The sequence below is a fragment of the Malaya genurostris genome, chromosome 2 (assembly GCF_030247185.1).
Source record: "Malaya genurostris strain Urasoe2022 chromosome 2, Malgen_1.1, whole genome shotgun sequence".
Classification (NCBI taxonomy): domain Eukaryota; kingdom Metazoa; phylum Arthropoda; class Insecta; order Diptera; family Culicidae; genus Malaya; species Malaya genurostris.
In genome coordinates this window covers 339,429,948-339,452,174 of record NC_080571.1, presented here as the reverse complement: position 1 = coordinate 339,452,174, position 22,227 = coordinate 339,429,948, and the positions used below count along the sequence as shown (strand labels likewise).

The following is a 22,227-nucleotide window of genomic DNA, read 5'->3' as shown; positions in this document are numbered from 1 at the left end:
TCTTCAATGCAAACGACCAGCAGCTGATGCAATCGTTCTTGCTTGAATTGAAACTAGCTTTGCGAACAACCCGACACATACGCTCGCAGTGCCAAATGATGCGAAACTGGTTAATGCGTCTTCTCGCCTTGAAGACCGGAAGCAAATGAGAACTACGACCTGAGCGTTTGAGGTTTTTAACCACGCAGAAGGTGCACTCTCCGAAGCTGCTGGTCCCACGACGTCTGCTTGCATCCAACGCACAAGAAGAAATGATCGAATTTCGCATTTTTTTTTTTTTTTGCATAAATATCTGTTTATTAATCTTATTTTTGTGTATTACATCAACATTTTACAGTACAAGTGTTTTGACCCTTTGGCCTTTCATCTTTGTTGTTCATACGATTCGTTATTAATAATAGGTGTTTTAGTTACTCTTGTTTTACATACTAATGTTTAATCATAATATTTATTTTAATTATTTATAAAATATCTACCTACTTATAACTATCCCTAACCTAATACGTACAAATTTTGAATTATTTGTATTTCAGAGATTGAGCACCTCTCTTCAAATTTCGTGCAGTATTGTTCGTATTTTTGTTCTAGTATATCCAGGGAGGCCATCTCATGTACTTCACTAGTCCTTGTCCAAGGGGGTAGATTTAGAATCATCTTTAAGATCTTACTTTGAATGCGCTGAAGCCTAAGTTTGTGTGTTCGTGCACAGCCTCGCCAAACAGGGACTGCGTATTCAATTGCGGGGTAGATGATTTGTTTATAGACAGCCATCTGATTCTTCAGGCAAAGTTTAGATGTTCTACAAATCAGCGGATACAGAGACCTAATGATCGAATTTCGAAAACGGTTCCCCTTTTATGCGCAGTCAGTTGAAGATATGTGCCTGACTACCTCAAAATCGTCGTCCTTGCGCGAAAAAGCCAAGCAAAAGTAAAGAGTTTTCCGCGTTGTTTTCAAAGTTTGAGAAAACTTAATATTTGAGTTGGTTGTGGTTATTTCACACTGTTCAAAATATTATCCTAAATTCCTGATCATATTTTTGATGAAATGGTAAAAGAATTATGTTGCTGCCTTTAATACAAGTCGAGATATTCACGATTAAGTTCTGCCCATTCTTCCATAAGGCTAATTTTGAAAAGGCACCCCATAGTAAAGTAAGTCGTATTCTCATAGTAAAGTAAGATTTATTCTCGTAATTTCAATAGTTTATATTAATTTTCTTTTTTCAATTCAATAAAAACTTTAAAAAATACACGAATGTTTGATGAGAAACGGACAATTTTGTATTTAGAGTATTCTATTTTTCGTGGAGCCATTTTTTCAAATTAACAAAATTTTACAAAACTGTTCTGACGCGCTCTGAACGAGAATGAATAATGAAAAAATCTTGTTCAAAAGGAGGATCAGAATTCGTAAGAAAAAAGTATAGTAAAATGAAAGTTTTCGTCAATTTTTTTAGAAAGAACTTTCACAGATCGAAAATACAAGAAAATTAAATTTAATATTTTTTTTTTTCATTTTATTGCTATACAATTTTTGAAAACAATTAATTTTTTTCCAATGTTCTGGACTTTTCAAAAATCATGAAAACTGCATCATATTCCAATAGAATATATTAGAATCTATCAGAAGCGCAGTCTCGGCGCGGTAAGATTTCTTGTCTTTGCGTCATACCAGAAAGACAAATGATGTGCTCCTGTTACTTCGTGTATGAAATTGAGGTAACTAGTTGTAATATTTTTGAATTATCTGCATGAACAAGCTTTGTAATTGAATTTCTCCAGCGTCCATGATCTCATCAACTGTCTGGTGTACAGCTACCACTCGAACTTCCTCAACAGATGCATCTAACTCATCTACCGTGTTTGATTGCTTGGGTCAGCGAAAGAATTTCGCCGACTCGGAAGGACACGAACGGGGGATAACGACGACTGTCAGAGCGAAGCTAGGCTAGAACCACTGTTGAATCCCTCCACAGAAAACGTCTTCTTATGTTGATCGTGAGTGCAGAGCATACCGTTTGCATCAATCGAGCTCCCATCATAGCTGCTTGAATTTCCAACCTAGGAACCGAAAGCGGACGAATTGGCGCAACCTTTGTTTTTGCTGCTACTAGCGAACACCAACTACTGCCGTTATGCGACATCCTTAAATATGCTACGCAAGCGCACGACGACACACTGGCATCGGTGAACACACGAAACTCGATTTCCTCCACCTCCTGAGACTGAAGACCACCGAAATAACATCGAGGTATTCTTACTTCGTCGATCATATCATACAACTAGATCCATCTACTCCATAGATCGTGCAAGCTCTCCGAAATAGGTTCATCCCAGTTCGTTCCTGTGCGCCAAATCTCTTGCATTAAGATTTTTCCTTGGACTACGAAAAATGCTTTGACGTTTTCTCGTGTCTGCTAACCTTTCCGGTCCAACTCAGCCATAGATGATCAGGTTCTCCTTCTATGCCAAGCTGTGCAGCGATTCCTTCTTCAAGCAGTGTACACGATGATCCATCATCTAGGAATACGAAGGTTTTTACTTGTTTTCCATTCCCATACAAAGTAACTGGCAAATAACGGAATAACGAAAAGGATTTCGTATGATGATGGTTCTGATGAACGACTTCTCCGGACCTGTAACCCTCACTGGTGTCATCGCGACTACTGTGTAGCAACATATGATGTCTAACTCGACACCCGTCTTGCCCGCATTCTTTCTTCGATCGACACGGCCAATTGCGATGCGGAATCAGGCACAATCGTCACAAGTTCTTCTGCCGAACTGCCTTCCAGCGACCTTCCACGTCCTACAACTGCGACAATTTAGAATCTGATGGTTGTTTTTCTCACGGTAAGAACACGCTTTTGATGTGGATTCCTCGACTGAACTGTTCATGTTCGATTTATTCGGCGACACGCTTACGTGAGTGAAAAGCTTCTCCTTTTGATTTTCCGTTCTTAGCGACTGCTGATAGTTTTGAGCGGAAACTACGTCAATACTCAGCTCGGAAGCTAGTCCCGACATGAAATCATTGAACGTCGCCAAGTTGACGTTTGTGTACGCTTGTTTGAACGTACCCCATTGCATCTTCAACGAAGTGGGCAAGTTATCGACCAACTCTTGAAGTAACATCGGATTCGACAAATGCGCTTACTGCTCAGCCAAAACAATATGATCAACGAGATTTTGTATTGCTAGCCAGTAGCAGATGATGGAACTAAGGTTTTCCTACTTTGGCGGTGGAACGTTTCGCACCTTCTTCAGAAGAGAACTGATAAGAATCTCGGGTCTACCGTAGAGCTTTTGTAGTGTTTCCATCACGTACGGAATGGATGCTGGCAAAAGTAAGCGACTTCTTACTGCTTCCAGAGCGGGACCTCCTAAACAACGCTGCAATCTTGCTAGATTCTAGGCGTCGGTGTATCCACAAACATCCGTTGTGTTCTTGAATGAACTGTAGAAAATAGGCCACTCTTGAGGATCTCCGTTGAACTTCGTTAATTCGCGTGGCATAACCTGCCTAGCCGCCAACTGAGCACTATTAGGCCCTACGCTAACTGGAACATGGTTTCCATTTCCGTACATTCCTAGCGATGATGGTACTGCAGACGATATCGCTCCTGATCCTACAGTAGAAAAGGGCACGCTTGCTGGTGGATAAAGATTCAAAACGGGATATTCCGGTAGCCAAGGAACTCCGGAAACCGCCGCAGTAGAAGTAGATGGGTACTGGACTGTTGATTATACACCTGTATTCGAAGAAATAACAGGTCTTGAATTGGTCAGATAACTGCAACGAAGGCATCGAAGTAAAGAACTGGAGTCCTTGTCCAGTGCTCATTCTCGGATACGAATAGACAGGCGTTATATGCATTAGAGTATCCGTAATACTCGGCAGATTCGAATTTGGAAACGTAGTAGATACTGGTGCATGAATTGATGAAACACTCGTTGACGCAGTAGCGACCGTCGTGATACAATTTCCGCTTATCGTAGCTACTGCTGTATCTGGAACTGCCTTAGAAACCAAACATGAATTTAACGTCGTGTTTCCCGGTATCGATGCAAACAATTCGATTTCGCCAAAGCACCAAGACTTCCACTGGAAACTGGAACTGCTGGATTCGGATGAAGGATATCCGGAATAGTCGAAGTACAAATGGTCGAGACAAGTGACGTTGGCTTTGATACCGGAACTGTAGGCAAACGACTGGTACTGGCCGGGTAACTTCCTGTTCTGACATTGTAGGTTTAGACTGTCCCGTTTTGTCAACTTGTGTTCCCTTATTAAGCCAGTTCTACAGCAGTTCACACCTCCTCTTCACACTATTTTCCCTTTTCCGACTCGATCTGCTAGAATCCTTATCCTCTTCAATCTGAAGTAGCAATGCATATCGTTTCCTTAAATACTCCTGCTCTTCATCGATTTGCTTCAGCTTCGCTTCTTCTTCCAACTTCCGGGATTTCCTCTCCTCTTCTGCACGCCTCTTCTTTAATTAGTAACGGTAAGTTTTAGGTTAAGTTTTAACACGTTTGAGGTAAGTATTTGTCAGCAACTTTTCAGGTAAGTGTAATTCAATTATTCAGGTAAGTAATCTAAGCAAATATCCGCAATTCACAACGTACCTCAAATGAACTAGTTTTTCCACTCACTACGCGGTTGAATCAATTTAGATTTAATAATTAAACAATCCAAGAAATAAATATAAATTTCACTGCGCGCTACGAAACTGCTTACGATGATTGATTTCTAATTTTCTCTTTCACTCCTGCTGTCGTCTGTCAAACATGAGCATGAGTCACGTAACTTTTATTCCCTGTGGTAACTTTCTTGCGAGGGATAGGGAAAATGGTTCACAAGTACTCTTGACGACAAATATCGTTAACAGTCTGCACAAGTCTTTACGCAACGAAGCTAATATATATCGAAATATTGTCATTTTGGTATATATCAGCTTTGTTGTGTAAGAACTTGTACAAGTATTCAAAAAGTGAAACAACAAAAAATATTTAATTATTCAAACTTTTGCAAAACCTAAAAGCCTTCGCACTATGTTTTCTTACAAGTATTTACCCAAATTCAAAATGTTACTTGGGACAACCTTACAGAAAAAATGACACATGCTCGCCTTCATGGTGTTTGTGAAAAAATTGGCGAGAGCGAAAATTTTAGATATTAGCAAATAAATGTGCTGTTGAAAATAAATTTCCTACAGATTTAGTCCATTTAAGGGTTTAAACAATCATACGTTCTTTGCGTGCAAAATTTATACCGATGTTCTGCTTGAATTATTATTTTACCTCGTCTTCTTTCTCGTTCGTCTCGTAAGTGCAGCAAGGGTAATCATTTTAAGTGATATTTGCCACATTCTATCATCGAATGGGATGTGAAACATTTTTTTCCAGACTTCGTAGTTGCTTGTTTCCCTGTCGTTATCGTTGTTTGTTTATGACCTAGGGATGACTTGCGGTTCAGCGAGTTCTATTCGAGAAAGACATCACAACTATGGATTGACGTAGTAAAAGGTCTTCTAGAGAATGGTTAACTGTAGGCGAAAGGAATAACGAATCCGAATAAAATTTTGACTAATCTATGGTCGCCACGATAATTTCACCTACCTCAGCACAGCGATGCCAGATCTATAGATATTTTCGAGAGAAGTAAATCCTCTGATTCCCACAGTAATAGACACGGAAAAGGATTTTTAACCAACTATAATCCTCAAATTGTAATCAAATGATTGTGTTAAAGAAAATTAGAAATGTTTTATCTATATTTTAAGACAGGTCATTTCTTTTATTATTTTTTATTTCGAAATGAGTTGAATTTGAATTGTTAAGATTTAAACAAAAATAAATAATAAAGACATGTATGTGCTTACAAATACTAAAAAAAATCTGGTCCGTTCCCGGTACCTTCTAAAATGACCGCACTCACCGCTTGGTGGAGCGCGAGATTAATTGCATCGTTATCATTTCGACCAAAGTGTGCCATGAAATCTCAATGTACACAAATGAGCTACCGAATCGAAAGGGTTCTCACGGTTTGACATTTGCATTAGGAATGTATGATGGGAGCTCAACAGTGCAACCAATTTATCACCATTGGTTCCAGTTTCACGGAGGACTGGCTTCTTGTCTAGAGTAAGACGTCCAAAATAAATTTTACAGCTGAATTTCATTCGATGCTAACCTAACGCACTGTTTATTCTACTGTGAGCCTAGGAATAATTTGAATTACCTCAGGATTCGCTAAATTCAAATTGTTTATTTCTTCGAATTCTCTATAATAAGTTCGACAGGTTACAAGTAATGGTAATCAGCCCGTTTCCAATATTTTTTATATCAAAATCTATTGTTAGTTGATATTCCAACCAAAAAGCTTTCCTAATCCAGTTAACGATCGTTTGAACTATATTTGCATGTAAAATAACACAGCGTATATCACAAAAAGTTGAGTCAGTAGTTTAACCTAACTTTCTCTTCTTTCGCATCTTACTTAACTTTCTCCGCTTTCTTTTCATTGTCAACCTTCTTTTTGTCGACATTCTCCGCTTTGTTGGATTTCTTATCTTCGTCGATTTTCTCTTCATTTCCGATCTTCTCCACTTTGTTCACCTGCGTCATTTTAACGTTTTTCTGTTCTTTGTCAACTTTATCATCTTTGATGACTTCTTTCACTTTTCCATCTGTATCTTTTTTGTCGATTTTCTCTTCTTTCTTGTTTTCTTTCACTTTGTTGATTTTCTTATCTTCATCGTCTTTATCCTCTTTGTCGTCCTCCTTTTCCTCATCCTTTTCGTCTTTGTCGGCCTTCACTTTTTCGTCCCGCTTCACGTTGTCAACCTTTTCCGGGAGCACTTCGTCCAGGGTTGCCGTCTTCAGCAGTTTGTTGACGATGGTCGTGTAAATTTTACCCAAATTGCGCTCAAAGCCCGGAATCATTTCTTCGATGAAAAGTCCCGCATTATCGTTGATCACCGCATTGCCGATCTTTCCGAGTGCCGGATCGCCACCGAACAGATTGCCCAGCTCGAACCTGCCATCGCCGACCTTCAGCCGTATGCCAATCCGATGGAAACGAACGTACTCTTTGCCGTCGATTTTTTCCGTGAATCCTCGGATACGGATCCCCATGCGGACATTGGCTGGAATTGAAAACAGAATTGAATAAAAAAGTTGAAAAGTATAATTGGCAACACTGCACAAGCACGAGTAGATGAGTGCGAAAATGACATAGCCTCACAAAATGAGCTTGATGAACACCGTATGACAGTTATCATACGTCGTATTAGAATTTCGTCTTAGAAAGAATTTATTGCGATACACTTACTAAGCACTCCCGTGATGTTTCCTTTGCCTTGCACATCCAGCAACAGTATCTTCATTTTGAGTGCATATTATCCGGTGAAGTTGAGTTTTGGCATCGTCAACGAAATGTCGAAAGACAAATTGTTCGGGTTTGAGCTAAAACCAATGAGCAAAGTTCATTCATACCGACAACAACGGTAACAGAAAAAAACCAACTCACTGTACTCGTTCGATCTTGAATTTGCTGGCATTGTAAATGTAAAACTTGGAGAACGTCGCCTGTAGGTCCTTGCCTCGTTGAATTTTCATCTGGTCTATGTAGAACGGTTCTATCTTGGGTACCTCGAACTCCGGACCGAAGTTCCCGTTCGCCAGGTTGGGCCGAATGTGCTCCAACGCGTCGATAACACACTTTTCCATGTTCGGTTCATAGCGGGAGCAAACTTTTATGACACTTGCTTTATGGAAGAAGAAAACGATCTATTACTCGACTTAACAAAGATCATACGCCAAAAAAAAATAACTCTTAAAACTAACGTTTTGAACAGATCCTTTTAAAAAAGGAGCAAAATACTGGTTTCAGAGTATTGTAGTTCGCCAAATGTAAACTTATTCTTTCTAGGAATAGACGAAAATCACATCCACAGTAGTTCAGTTGGCAGAACGATTTCTCCGGATTGGATAAGGTTGCCAATTATTAACTAGTCTTCCAGTTTTCGTATTTCGTTACTTTAATTTTACGGAAATTTTATCTTTATTTTATTCGCAAAGAAAAGTTCTACATTGGGAATGTTGTTGAATGTGTGGACAAAACTGTGTACCTCACTTAGATGATTTTCTAAAATTTAAACTTGAACTCTCTCCCAAAAGTAACTTTTGCAACATTTTACTTCTTGTGTGTGAGAGGAAAAAAAATTCAAAATCAAACAGTTTATTTACGACTTGGAGTTTTCCAAATGGAAAATTGAGACAACAGTTTTAATAGAAATTTTGTTAGTGTTTGATTGCATGATTGTTAGAGAAACTTATAAATCCAGTAATAATTAGGCGATTTCTCAGTCGGTGTTGAACAGTCGTTCACACCCCACGCGTATAGCTTTTGGTTCATGGAAATTTTTTCTGGCTACATAGGGTTTCATCGATTTAAGGCTTCAGTCTTTTTCAATGCTACCTGAATCACTAACAGTCTTTCTAAAGCCTTTCTCAATGCTATACAAAGAGTGATATTCTAATATAATCAATCTTTTTCAAGACTAGGAAATTTATCAGCCTTTTTTAAGGCTAGCTATTCAAAGAACTATTCTTCGAACTAATAAGTCCTTATTAAGACTACCACAAAATCAGTCTTTATCAAGACTTTTCCACCTAGGAGTCTAATCGAAGACTAATTTAGCCTAGTTAAGTTAATATCAAATTTCATTCATTTCAAAGATGCCTGCGTCCAACCGGAAAAGGCAACAAGCCTAAGGCTAATAATAATTCAATACGAAATAAATCACAATCCGTTATTCAACATTTTTCTAATAACATTCACGATCTTATAGAATCCGAATGTAAAAATAAAAGACAACGGACGGATTTCCCTTCCGTTGATCCTATGCCGTCTAACAATATTTACGAGATTCTTCCTGAATCCGATTGTAGCGACATAGAATAAAATTCTTCAAAAATTCCCAAAATGAACGCTTGTCGTTCTGGGAAGAAACATCAATCTATGCCACCAGTGACGGTGATGATTTCCGACTTCAAAGCATTCCGTACTGAGCTTTCTACTTTTCTCCCGGAAGTAAAAGTCTCATTTCAAATCGGACGAAGAGAAGAATATCGAGTCTTGTTTGATGGATTGGAAGATTACGAACGTCTTATTCGATATTTGTTCGAAAAACTTCATAAATTTTATTCATGTGATATAAAATCAGACAGACCCTTCAAGGCTGTCTTGAAAGGCTTATCAAATGATCAAAGTACTGATGAAATTAAAAATGAACTAAAAGAATTGCTTGGTTTTGCCCATTCCCACATTAAAATTCATTGGGAACATTATAAACGGCATAACCGTATTGCAAACTTAGCGCAATGTCGTCGTTGCCAATGCTTCGGCCATGGAACCAAAATTTGTCATATGGATATACGGTGTTTGAATTGTAGTAAATCATTCGAAAGACGTTTGTTCTATGAATGAAACCACTGATAAATTTTTATGCTCAAATTGCAATGGAAATCAAAAATCCAATTATTTGAAATGTCCTGTCAGGGAAAAACTACAAGGATCAGCCCCATGGGGTTGTTCGAGCCGTTGATGTGGAACAAGGCAACCGAAATTTCCAATCATTGACGTTTTCAATTAATCGTCACACTCTTGAATCCGCAAATGCACAAGAGTCTGCTTAGATTGATCCTTATCAACACCGAACACGCAAACACAGAATATAGACTCTATTTATCGTGATTTGTATTTGTTTCGTAGCGGACGAAATTCCATCAATAGCCCAAATGTATACAATTAAATGTTTGTACATGCTTGCGATACGGATATCGATATTTAAGCTTCTCTTCACCAAGCTTGTGTTCAAGTTTTGTATGCAAGCAGTTATTTTTATAGCGTTTCTGTACCATTACTACCATTCTGCAATTTCGGTTGAAGCGATAAACTATTTCTCATTATCAATCGAGTTCATCTTATATAAATTAGAAATTAATCTTATGCACTCAAAATTTACCCTGGGGTAGTTGTCAATTTCTCAGGCGGAACGACAAAACATGGGATTTCATCCAATCTTGCATGACACATGATCAAAGCATACCAATTAAAGCTTCAAATCGTTTTATGGCGCTTTCTGTCCTGCTGTCTAGCAACAACCTACCTCTAGCATGGTACGCGTGGGACTGAAAGTTAGCTATAATTTCGCTTCTATTTATAGATTCGCGTGCGTCCAACAGCTTCGTTTTTGCATCGATTGACCAATCAGAGCGATGCTTTCCCTTTAATATATCGCTTACTCCTTCAAAACCGTCGACTATGGCAGGGAAATCCGGTATGCCGGAGATTTTTTGCAGACAAAATAGGACACTGCTAGCTATTAATCAACATTTGAATGATATACAATTAAAAATACATGGCTAAGAACTTTCAAATCAATACGTAGAAATATAACCTATTAAATGGTGACATAATATTAATAATTGATACAAAATTGACTGAGCTGTAATTGTTCAAAACCTGACCACATTTCTACGTGTATTTTTCTTGAGTTTCTAGTTTGCACCGCTATATAGAAAACAAAAATGTGTTCCACATTAAAAAAATTGAACGTTCGTTCGCTTAGACAACAAGTCAAATCAGCGACCTTAAATTTACAGAGCATACCTGTAAATCAAAAAAACCGTTACAAATGCCACGCCTAATTCTTCTAAGGCACTTATTTCTTCGAATTTAAAACAAAAAACAGATACGCCTTCCAATTCGTCTTCTAACGAAAACAATTTATTGACAGGTAGATCGACCTCTTCATCATCTTCTTCTAATGACAGTTACGCTAGTGTCACAGGTAGAAAATTACCACTAAATTCTTCTAATGTAAATAATCAAAGCTAAGGAACGCCTTGCAGTTCATCTTCTAACGAAAACAATTTATTAATAGGTAGATCGGAGAAATCATCTTCTTCTAATGGCAGTTCTAATGGCAGTCTACCTACAAATATTCCTTCAATGCCATTCGCTTCTTTAAATGAAGTTGATTTAGGCGATATAACTGAAAATAAAATCATCTACCTACAAGATCAAATTTTCCAAATGATCATCCGAATGAATTCGACTTCATCACTTTTTGAAGCATTTTAAATCGGATGGCAATTTGCAAATAATATTATAATGAATTAGAAATTTAACAGTGATGTTAAATAATTATTTGAATATTTTAAATTGGAATGCTCGATCTTTGAAATCGAGTGAAGATGAATTTTATAATTTTCTCAAAGTTCACAAAATTCATATTGCCATTATGACAGAAACATTTCTTAAACCAAGTGTAAAATTGATTCTGAAAATGATTTTGAAGCGAAATTCTGAAAATGATTTTGAAGCGTCCTCACTGGTTTAGTACAAATGAGTTACACAGACTCACAAATATAGAACCATTAGATGTAATGTCACATAATATTGTAAGCAAATTCCGACAAAAGTCGATGCAATCTTTATTTGAATCGATTCGCTCTCTAGTTAGGGGCTGTCCATAAAAGACGTCACGCCGCAAGGGAGCGGGGAGTGTTTCATAAAACGTGACCTTTTGTGACAGGGGGAAGGGGGGGAGGTTTTTGGAATGTGACGTCCAATATTTTCAATGAGCGCATTTTTGAAATACCTAATTATATTATTGCTTTGCCCTATTTCCTGAAAAAATCTCCACAATAAACGTTTACATTCTATAGGAAAACGTGTATTTGTTGATGTAAAAGCTTCTTCTTGTAAATTCGGAAATGAATGATGCAGGAAATCATTTCTGTTGTGATCAGCAGAAGTGCACGGAGGAGCGAGTATATTAGCGAAATTAATAAATTTTGCCTAATACGAGTGAAAAAGAAAGAAATGCCTTCAAACGGTTTAAGTTAAGCTATGCACTGACAATTTTTTCAGTAAGTTGATTTTCTAGCATTGATAATAGTATATCATAAGAATTTCTCTTATCTGATTCTGATGCAGTTTACTCAATTGTACTCCATTTGAAAAAGGGCGGGAGATCAACGATTTCAGAAACAGATCATGTCATGTCTTATCTTGATCATATGTGACTTTCCTCCACCAACATCAAAGCTTATCGAATCATCCAATGATTGAACTTACATGAATCTTGAATCATTCTAGCTCAAAATCACTACCCATTGTGCGACGGAAGATCAGTACCGATATTGATCGATATGATTTAAAATTCACTGATCAACTGATAATGAAAAGATTCTCCGGTTTTACCTAAAACAATAATATATCTGTGTACCCCTAGGAGAAATAAAACAGATGATTTAAATGTTTCATCAATTCCAACCAAATACTTTTGTAAATTTATATAATTGATATTAATAAAATAATTCCGATGATTTCGTAGTTTTAGGGATATTTTTAAATCTAATGACAGCATGTAATAAATCGATTTTTCCCTCATATTTGTATGGTTTGTCATACATATTGAGAATGTATTGAGATGAATTTTATTTATTTTGAATTCGTGACATGTGACATAGGGGTGGTGGGGGGTCTTTGCTTCTGTGACAATTTGTGACAAAGGGGGGAGGGGGAGTAAAAAATCGTCAAAAAAGCGTGACGTCTTTTATGGACAGCCCCTTAGTAAGTTAGTATATAAGTTCCTTTTCCCCATTACACAATACAAGCAAATGATGTCCTCATGGTAATATCCAAATCATATATATAATAGGATTGAAAAGTCACCACTTGTTACTGAACACCCAATTTAAATCTATAAAGAAAAGATCAGAATTTTTTTTCAACAATGTTTCATAGACAAGAATATATCTAGGGAACCCAAGAAACCAGTAAACACTAATAATAGTTCTAAAATAGCTTTTTTTATCTCCGAAACTTCTTATAGCTTTTCATCTGTAATCCAAAAGTTCATCTGCTATAAATCAACCACAATTTAGCTTCCAGAATGCACACTAGCCATAAATAAGCATTATCTAAGCATAGCAAATCTATATTTTGCCACAGTTGACCCTAACTCAGTCTCAACAACGATTTTAATGCTAGTTGGCGATTATTAGATGTCATAATGTGACATTAGTATGTGAACTACTGAATCCAATTTGAAATATCGACAAATATCGATACAAAGACCCATAAAGTTATATACCATTCGACGAGATCGGAAAATGTCTGTGTGTGTTTGTATGTGTGTGCACTTTTCGCTGATATTTTTACCGCTCAATTTTCTTAGAGACGGCTGAACCGATTTTAACAAACTTAGACTCGTTTGAAAGCTACTATTGGGCCATTTATCAAGATCGAATATCAAATGACTGTGACTTTTGGTTCCGGAGATATGATGGTATAAGTGACGTAACCGACAAAAAACGTCGTTTTTACCGCTCTAATGTATATAAGGGTGTCAATCATTTGGGATCACCTCTAATTTCGTAAAGCGCAATTGTTCAAAAGTTTAAGCACCTCGAAAAAAGTCCTCATGCAAAATTTGAGCTAAATCGGACATGGGTAAGGGGTGCTGCCCGGCGGTTAAAGATTGAAAATTTTCGATCTTGAAAAAGCACCACAAGGAGGAGTACATGAAATTTCCGATATCGAAAATTTTTTTTTGTGCCGAAAATCTTAAAATTGCATGAAACGTCGAGATTTAGTGTTATCTGAAAAAAATTTTTTTTTGAAAAAAATCGACTTTCTGGGACTTTTGCTATTTTTTCTAAGTCCCAGAAAGTCGATTTAAAAAAAAAATTCGAGATGACACTAAATCTCGACGTTTCATGCAATTCTAAGCCTTTTGGCATCAACAATTTTTTTTCGATTTCGAAAATTTCATGATGATTTTTCTAGATATATGAAAATTCCACTAAGTGGACTAAGAAGGGTTGTTTTAGATTAGCATCACTCTTCTCATACAAATAGGCAACACAAATGTCAAGCACTAGGTTGGAAAAATGATGCCGACACTGAAGAATGCTTTTGTGAACTACTCTAATCAATCTGAATCAATTGGTGTCAAAATTAGTGTCCGAAATTATTTAATAAAAGTATGAAATATATTTTCATGAGACTGTTATGATAGAAGAGAAAGGCATTATCACACCACTAGGTGGATTAAGAAGGGTTTTAATTTTATTATCACTTCTCGATTGTGGAAATGGCATTTAAGAAAATTTTGCTTGTGCATCGCGAAAATCCATACTACTCGTTCGCAAAGCAGTCGAAATTGATGAATCTGATCAAATTAACTTGAATTACTTTCATAATAGTATTAGGAGACCGTTTGTCGAAAGCTAGTAAGTCCAGATCGGAAGGAAAATAGAAACCGGATGAGCCAAACCCAGTGGGCTGTTGGGACCACTTTGGGAATCACTGCTTTAGAGTCATTTGGCAGACAATTAGTTGAGAGCTGCTCCTCCAGGGGCGCTTCGAAAAATGTATGAAAAAAAGTAATTTGCTCACAAAAGACAAAACGATTTGAGCTTCAAGTATCTCGTAAATTATAGTACTTGTGAGAATACGGGGATTCAAAATTTGTCAAACGGAATATGTTTTAACTAGGTGTCACTCCATCAGATGTAGTTAGTGTGCTTCAATACACATTTTAATTATCAGAATTATGCTCTTACAAAAAAAAAATCAAGGATCATATCAAAGACATCATATTAACAAGATATCCAGCTCTCACATTTCCCGAACAAATAATTGGCAACAACATTTTTTGCGAGCATGGCGCCCTCAGGCGAGTCCGCATCGAATCTCGTACACAGAAGTAGGGGAGAGAAATGTCAAATTCGTGCGCGCCAAAATAGTAGCACTGCGCACTCACACAATTGACATCATATGTTGAATGTGATGCCGTGCGATGGCGTTTCTGAACTGAAGATTGATTTCGCTCCAAGCTGACAGGGTCTGATTATATGTAAGTCACGACCGAGCATAATTACATTAAAAATGAAATAATTGTAAGGTTCCCATAATAAATACAAAAATAAAGATGATGGTGGATGCACTGAACAAATGACAAATTACAAAATTACTATACTTTGGGCGCTTAGATTTTTGGCATTAAAAATGCTTTACCCTCCACTATACGGGGACCGTAATAATCAATAATAATAATTGAACGTCAATAGCTCAGTCATTTGTTGATGGATTGATATAATTGAACAAACCAATCGATTCGGAAATCTCTTTGCTCAACATCAATTCGACTAGATTGCACCTGGAAAATTTTGCCTGATTTACACGGTAGCGATCATTTACCAATCATCATCTCAATTAGCTGTAACAAATGTATTGCTAATTCAGCTAGTATTCCATATGATTTGACAAAAAATATCGACTGGATTAAATACCAAAGTAGAATCTCTAGTATTTTGAATTCAATGGAAGAGCTCCCTCCACTTGAAGAATATGACTTCCTCATTTGTTCGATTCTGGAGGCAGCAGAACAATCCCAAACTAAACGCTTTCCTGGGCCAACGACTAACAGAAGGCCTCCCAACCCCTGGTGGGACAAAGAGTGCTCAGAGGCTAAACTCGCAAAACAAAATGCTTGCAAGACGTTTCTAAAACGGGGAGGAGGAACTCCTCAGAATTTTGAAAAACTTATGGTTTTAGAAACCAAGTACAAGAGCATACTTCGAGCCAAAAAATGTAGCTATTGGAGACATTTTGTCGAAGGTTTGTCAAGAGAAACCTCAATGAGCACTCTTTGGAATACGTTCAGACGAATGAGGAATCGTAACGTGGGCAATGAGAGTGATGAATACTCGAACCGATGGATATTTGACTTTGCTAGGAAAGTTTGCCCAGATTCTGTTCCTACGCAGAGCATTATACGGGAATCTCCTCCAAATAATGGTTTTATTAATAACCCATTTTCAATGATGGAATTTTCTATAGCACTTTTGTCTTGTAACAATAACGCCCCTGGGTTGGACAGAATTAAATTCAACTTGGTGAAGAATCTGCCCGACCTCGCAAAAAGACGTTTGTTGGAATTGTTCAACAAGTTTCTTGAGCAAAATATTGTTCCACCTGACTGGAGACAAGTGAAAGTTATCGCCATTCAAAAGCCGGGGAAACCAGCTTCCAATCACAACTCATATAGACCCATTGCGATGTTGTCCTGCATCAGAAAATTGTTCGAAAAAATTATTCTACGACGTCTCGACACTTGGGTCGAGACGAACGGTTTGTTGTCAGATACTCAGTTTGGCTTCCGTAGAAATAAAGGGACGAATGATTGCCTTGCATTACTTTCGTCTGACATCCAAATTGCCTTCGCTCAAAAGCAACAAATGGCATCTGTATTTTTAGACATTAAAGGAGCATTTGATCCAGTTTCCATTGATGTTCTTTCAGACAAGCTTCACCAAAATGGACTCCCAGCGGTTATAAATAATTATTTGCACAACCTTTTGTCAGAGAAACACATGCATTTTTCACATGGCGATTTGGCAACACTCAGAAATAGTTACATGGGTCTCCCGCAAGGCTCATGCCTCAGTCCGCTCCTCTATAATTTTTACGTAAATGACATTGACAGCTGTCTAGTAACCCCATGTACACTAAGACAATTGGCAGATGATGGCGTGGTTTCAGTTACTGGACCCAAAGCTATTGATCTGCATAAACCATTGCAAGATACCTTAGATAACTTGTCCGATTGGGCTGTTCATCTTGGTATCGAATTCTCTGCGGAGAAAACAGAGTTAGTCGTCTTTTCAAGAAAGCATGATCCCGCGCAGCTTCAGCTCCATATGATGGGAAGAATGATCCAACAGGTTTTAACTTTTAAATACCTCGGGGTGTGGTTCGATTCCAAATGCACGTGGGGAGGACACATTAGGTTTCTGATAACAAAATGCCAACAAAGAGTAAATTTTTTTCGAACAATAACAGGATCTTGGTGGGGTTCTCATCCGCAAGATCTAATAAAATTGTATCAAACAACGATACTTTCAGTGATGGAATATGGATGCGTTTGTTTTCGTTCCGCTGCAAACTCTCATATTATCAAACTTGAGCGAATTCAGTACCGTTGTTTGCGAATTGCCTTAGGCTGCATGCATTCGACACATACAATGAGTCTTGAAGTTCTGGCGGGAGTTCTTCCATTAAAAGATCGATTTTGGGAGCTTTCATCACGCCTGCTAATAAGATGTGAGGTGCTGAATCCCATGGTAATTAATAATTTCGAACGACTAGTCGAGCTTCGATCTCAAACAAAATTTATGACAGTATATTTTAACCATATGTCACAGGAAATCAACCCTTCAAGATATCTTCCTATCCGTGTCAGCATCCTAAGTGCCCCTGACTCAACTTTATTTTTCGATACATCCATGCAGCGTGAAGTGCGTGGAATCCCGGATCATCTACGCTCGACAGAAATCCCAAAAATATTTTCAAGTAAGTTCAGGCATATTGACTCTGAGAAAATGTTTTATACGGACGGATCGCGAATTGAAGAAGCGACAGGGTTTGGTATGTTCAACAATAATGTTTCGGCCTCATTTAGGCTTCAAGAACCTGCATCTGTTTATATAGCAGAGCTAGCAGCAGTTCATTATAGTTTGAGTGTAATCGTCACATTATCTCCAAACCATTATTTCCTCTTCACAGATAGTCTGAGTGCAATTGAAGCCATTCGCTCAAACGCTGCTGGCAAAAATGAACCGTTTTTCCTGGGCAAAATAAAACAGTGCCTGAACGACATATTGAACAATAATTATCTAATCACTATAGTCTGGGTCCCGGCTCATTGCTCCATTCCTGGCAATGAAGGAGACGATATTTTAGCCAAACGTGGTGCTATTGAGGGTGAAATTTATGAGCGACCGATTGCTTTCAACGAATTCTATAGCTCGTCTCGCCAAAGAACACTTGCCAGCTGGCAAGCATCTTGGGATAGAGATGATCTGGGTCGGTGGATGCACTCAATTATTCCGAAAATATCGACAAAGGCATGGTTCAGGGGACTGGATGTGAGTAGGGATTTCATTCGTGTGATGTCCAGACTCATGTCCAATCACTACACGTTACATGCACATCTCCTTCGAATTGGGCTCTCCAAGACTAATCATTATGCTTGCGGAGAAGGTTATCGGGATATTGATCATGTCGTTTGGACATGCGTGGAGTATCGTGATGTCAGATCTCAACTAATAAATTCTTTGCGTACCCAAGGTAGACTATCCAATATCCCAGTTCGAGACATTCTTGCTTGTCGTGACCTTTCATACATGAAACTTATTTATCATTTCATAAAGAAAATTGGAGTTTCAATTTAATAAAGGCTCCTTTTAAGACTTAGTTCTGATCCCAGCTGCGTCCATGAGTTCAACCAATAGCTAAATTAGAATAAAAATTATGTAATGATACAAACAAACTCGAAACAGTTTATGAAATTATCAACAAAATGTCTGAAAGTAACAGCTTATTTTATAATTTATAGAAGTTAATCGTTTGGTTCAAATAATATTTCCGAGTAGATTTCATAATTAATGACGAGTTACCTAAGATGATATTTAAGCTATAAGAGAATATGTTTTAATAAATTCAAAACGTTGTGACTATGTTAGAATTAAATTAGGATAAGAATATTATGTAAAAGTGATGCTACGGCGAAGAAAAACTTATGTAAACTGCCTTAAGAAATAAACGTATTTATGGAAAAAAAAAATCGATTCGGAAACTTTTAGCTTAAGCATGTTTGGCAACGCCGTTTCAGTATTTCAAAAGCATACTATTGAAAACTTGGTTAGAATCTTAGACTTATGTTTTCATCCACCAATCCCAGCTGACCAAAATGATGTCATTCTCTTGATTTTTCGTGCACGGCCGACGGATTCGATCGTTGGTCTACACCTCGGTTTTCAGTTAGTAGCAAATAGGATGGTTTTGTTTATTGGAAATAAGTGATGATATAGAATGTTAGTATATCCGGAGTTCAAAAAAGATTAAATAGTATAAACAGTAGTAGACATTAATTTCACTTGGTGGTGCTAGTGTAAAGCTCGCTTCATTTAGAATTGGAACAAAGACAATTGCCTGTATTTCAGTTATTTATTATTGTATTCAAGATCTTTTTTTATACAAATGTAGCGTTTTCTTCATACTTTTAAGAAAAAATACGGATAAAATTATTCGTCACGGTTTCAAAGGAATTCTCGATTTTTTCCTGTAACACGGCTCAGTAGGCGGCGCACACCTTCTTCGTCCATCGTTTTAGCTATCTTATTCCACCAGGTCGTCATCTGATTGATGTCTTTGACAACGTTTCCCTTTGCCTTGAGTCTCCTCTTCATGATTGCCCAGTATTTCTAAATAGGGCGAAACTGGGGGCAGTTGAGTGGGTTAAGGTTTTTCGGAACAAACTGGACCACTTTCTCTGCATACCATTCTTAAACGGCTTTGCTGTAATGATAGCTTGCCAAATCTTGCCAAAACATTACGGGATGGTCGTGGGATCGAATGAACGGCAAAATTCGTTTTTGGAGACACTCTTTTTGGTGTAGTTCCGATGTCATTTGTCTTATTTGTAACGAAAACTTTCGTTTTTTTGCCGCAGGTGCAAATGCCCGACCAAATCATGAATTTTCTTGCAAATTTGTCGGCAAAAACAAATTTAAATTTGGCTGGAACATCCCCCCGAGCCGTTGCCAAGTAAAATTTTTGACCTGGGATTTGACCGAAGTCAGCCTTGACACAGGTTTCATCGTCCATCAGAAGACACCCGTTGAACTTGGTCAGCACCTGGTCATAAAGTTTCCGAGCACGAATTTTGACCACACTATTTTGTTTCATGGTCCGATTTGGCTGTTTGCTAGCTCGATACGACTTGATGCCTTCCCGGAGTCGAGTTCTCCTCACGGTACTATGGGCAGCACCGAATTTTCTGGCCAGATCACGGTCCGACAGATTAGGATTCCTCTTAATCGTCTTCAAAATCTTACCACGCAATTTCCGGTCGTCAGTTCGACTCCGACGATCGGCTTGAGGCTTCCGAATCGTCGTCAATGTTTTCTTATACCGTTTGATAACGCGCCATACGGTATTTCTGGGCAATTTCAGCTGTTTAGCTAGCCTAGATGCAGACCACAATGGATTTTCCAAATAACTGTGCACAATTTTTTTTCCTTCTTTCGGCTTCCATGTTGATTGTTTACAAAGTACAGTCGATTTTCGGAATGTCAAAAATCATACGTGAAGCTGACAAAATTCTCGACACGTGGGCGCCAAGAGCTTCCAAATCCGTCCACCAGGAGCGCCACAATATGAGCAAAAGTTTGTTCCAATTCTAAATAAAGCAAGCTTTATAATTATATGTAGAAGATTCCTGTTAATCAAAATCGTGTTGATTCATTAAGATCGTTTCTTTTGGAAGGTGTTTCAGGGTTTCAAAACTTATTAGATGATTGAAAAAACCGCTGCCACCTTTTTAATTCTTAAGTGCTAGGCTCAGTTATAGGATTAGTGTCAAATGACAGTATTAAGTCTATGATCATTTCAATTATGTATCGGTTGGGCTATGATAAATGTCGACGAATTACGATATCCCAAGGTGAAGAGATTATTTGACTGATAAAGAGCGAGACTATGAAATTTTCACTTCATCGGGCTTTTCCCTGTTCAATAAGAAATAAAAATAAAAATTATACTAAATGAAATAAGCAATACATGCCACGATTTATGTGCTTAACATTATATCTCACTATATAAATAATCAAAATTTTAATATGAAGTACGAGTTTCACTCTATAAAGTTCTTCAGATTTCAGATGTCGATATTTATCCTAATACTCCAGTAGCTTACTAGCAACTTCTCGTTTAACGCGGATTCGTTTTGCACGCCCCCAGTGAACCGCGTTATACGAGACCCTACTGTATTCTGCAAATGGTTGAGATATAACGGCTATGACAAGACATTTCGCAAGAATCTTCCGTTGGCGGAACATTTCCGATATATTGAATGTGAAAACTTTTTTCTTAAATATCATCGAGAAGAATGTTCGGTAGTAAGTTTTCCACAACTGATTTTCTGCCACGTGCGATCAGTTCCAGTGCTAAAATAAAATAATTCACTTACGCAAAGCACAGTCAACTTGTATCACAGTTATTAGACTAAGCACGCTACTAGAAATAAATATGAGCTCTAATCGACCCATTTTGTACTAAAATCACTCTTTAGCGATTTTCCACTTTCGCGGTTGGTTTTCCCTGTCACTTTAATTAACCAATTTCACGATCCAAGTAGGCTGGTTTCTATGCTCCTGCTACCGAACAAAGCCCGCTTCACCGGGAGCAGCTCCACCGTGCATCGGAGAAATTCTTCTTTGGTCAACTGGAATAGGTCGTATCCTGAGCTAATCTATTTATACTATTATTATTCGATGGGTATCGACATTCTCACCTGTTGGTAGAGGTAGAGGGTAAAACACACCCTGTGGGCATAATGTAATGCATTGCTTTTCTCGAAAAGTTTTATTTTCATAGCTATGAAATTTTCATTTAGGGATTATCCTAAGTTTGTGTCTAGGGCCGAAAATTGAGGATAACCCCTAAATGACCATACCTGAATCGGCTAGTATTAGCCGAAAAAGACGTCGGTGCCAATTGATAAAGTGTTTTGCAAAAAGTATTAAATATTCATCTGCTTACCGGTTCAAATTGAACTGTTTAAGTTTGCACTAAGCAGTTCAATTTGAACTGCTCTGCACTGACGAGTCTAAGACGAAACGCAAAGAAAAGTATAAAATTTTGGTAACTATAAATGAAGCGTACCCAGAAATATAAACCCAGTATTATTACCAAATATTATCGATTTCATTTCCTAAAACCGATTTTCAAGCTCGCAAACTGAATTATGCTGATTATTCAGTAATCAACAGCCTTTTTCCAAGAATTGTGAAAAAAAATTTACTTCTTTTCCGATATCGCACATCTTTTTACTGTTCCTTAACATAGGAGAGTTTTCAACAGCTCGAAATTTTGTATGTGGGGTGGATAGAATTAAACCCAGAAAGATAGTTTTTTTCAGTCGAGCAGCTCTGATGTCAAAATTAAAAATATATTCGAAAAAAAAACAAGTGTCTTTTGTTATTATTTTCAGACTTCAATTATAAAATTGTCATAAACTAAGTAGGGTTACGGCTCCCTATTTCATCTGAGCTCCTATTTCCATCTCATCCCTTC

General features: G+C 37.7%; 1 pseudogene; it reads right to left on the bottom strand.

Moving 5' to 3' along the window:
* Positions 1-6,253: 6,253 nt before the first annotated feature.
* Positions 6,254-21,365, bottom strand: LOC131431752 (uncharacterized; annotated as a pseudogene).
* Between the last annotated feature and the right edge of the window lie 862 nt (positions 21,366-22,227).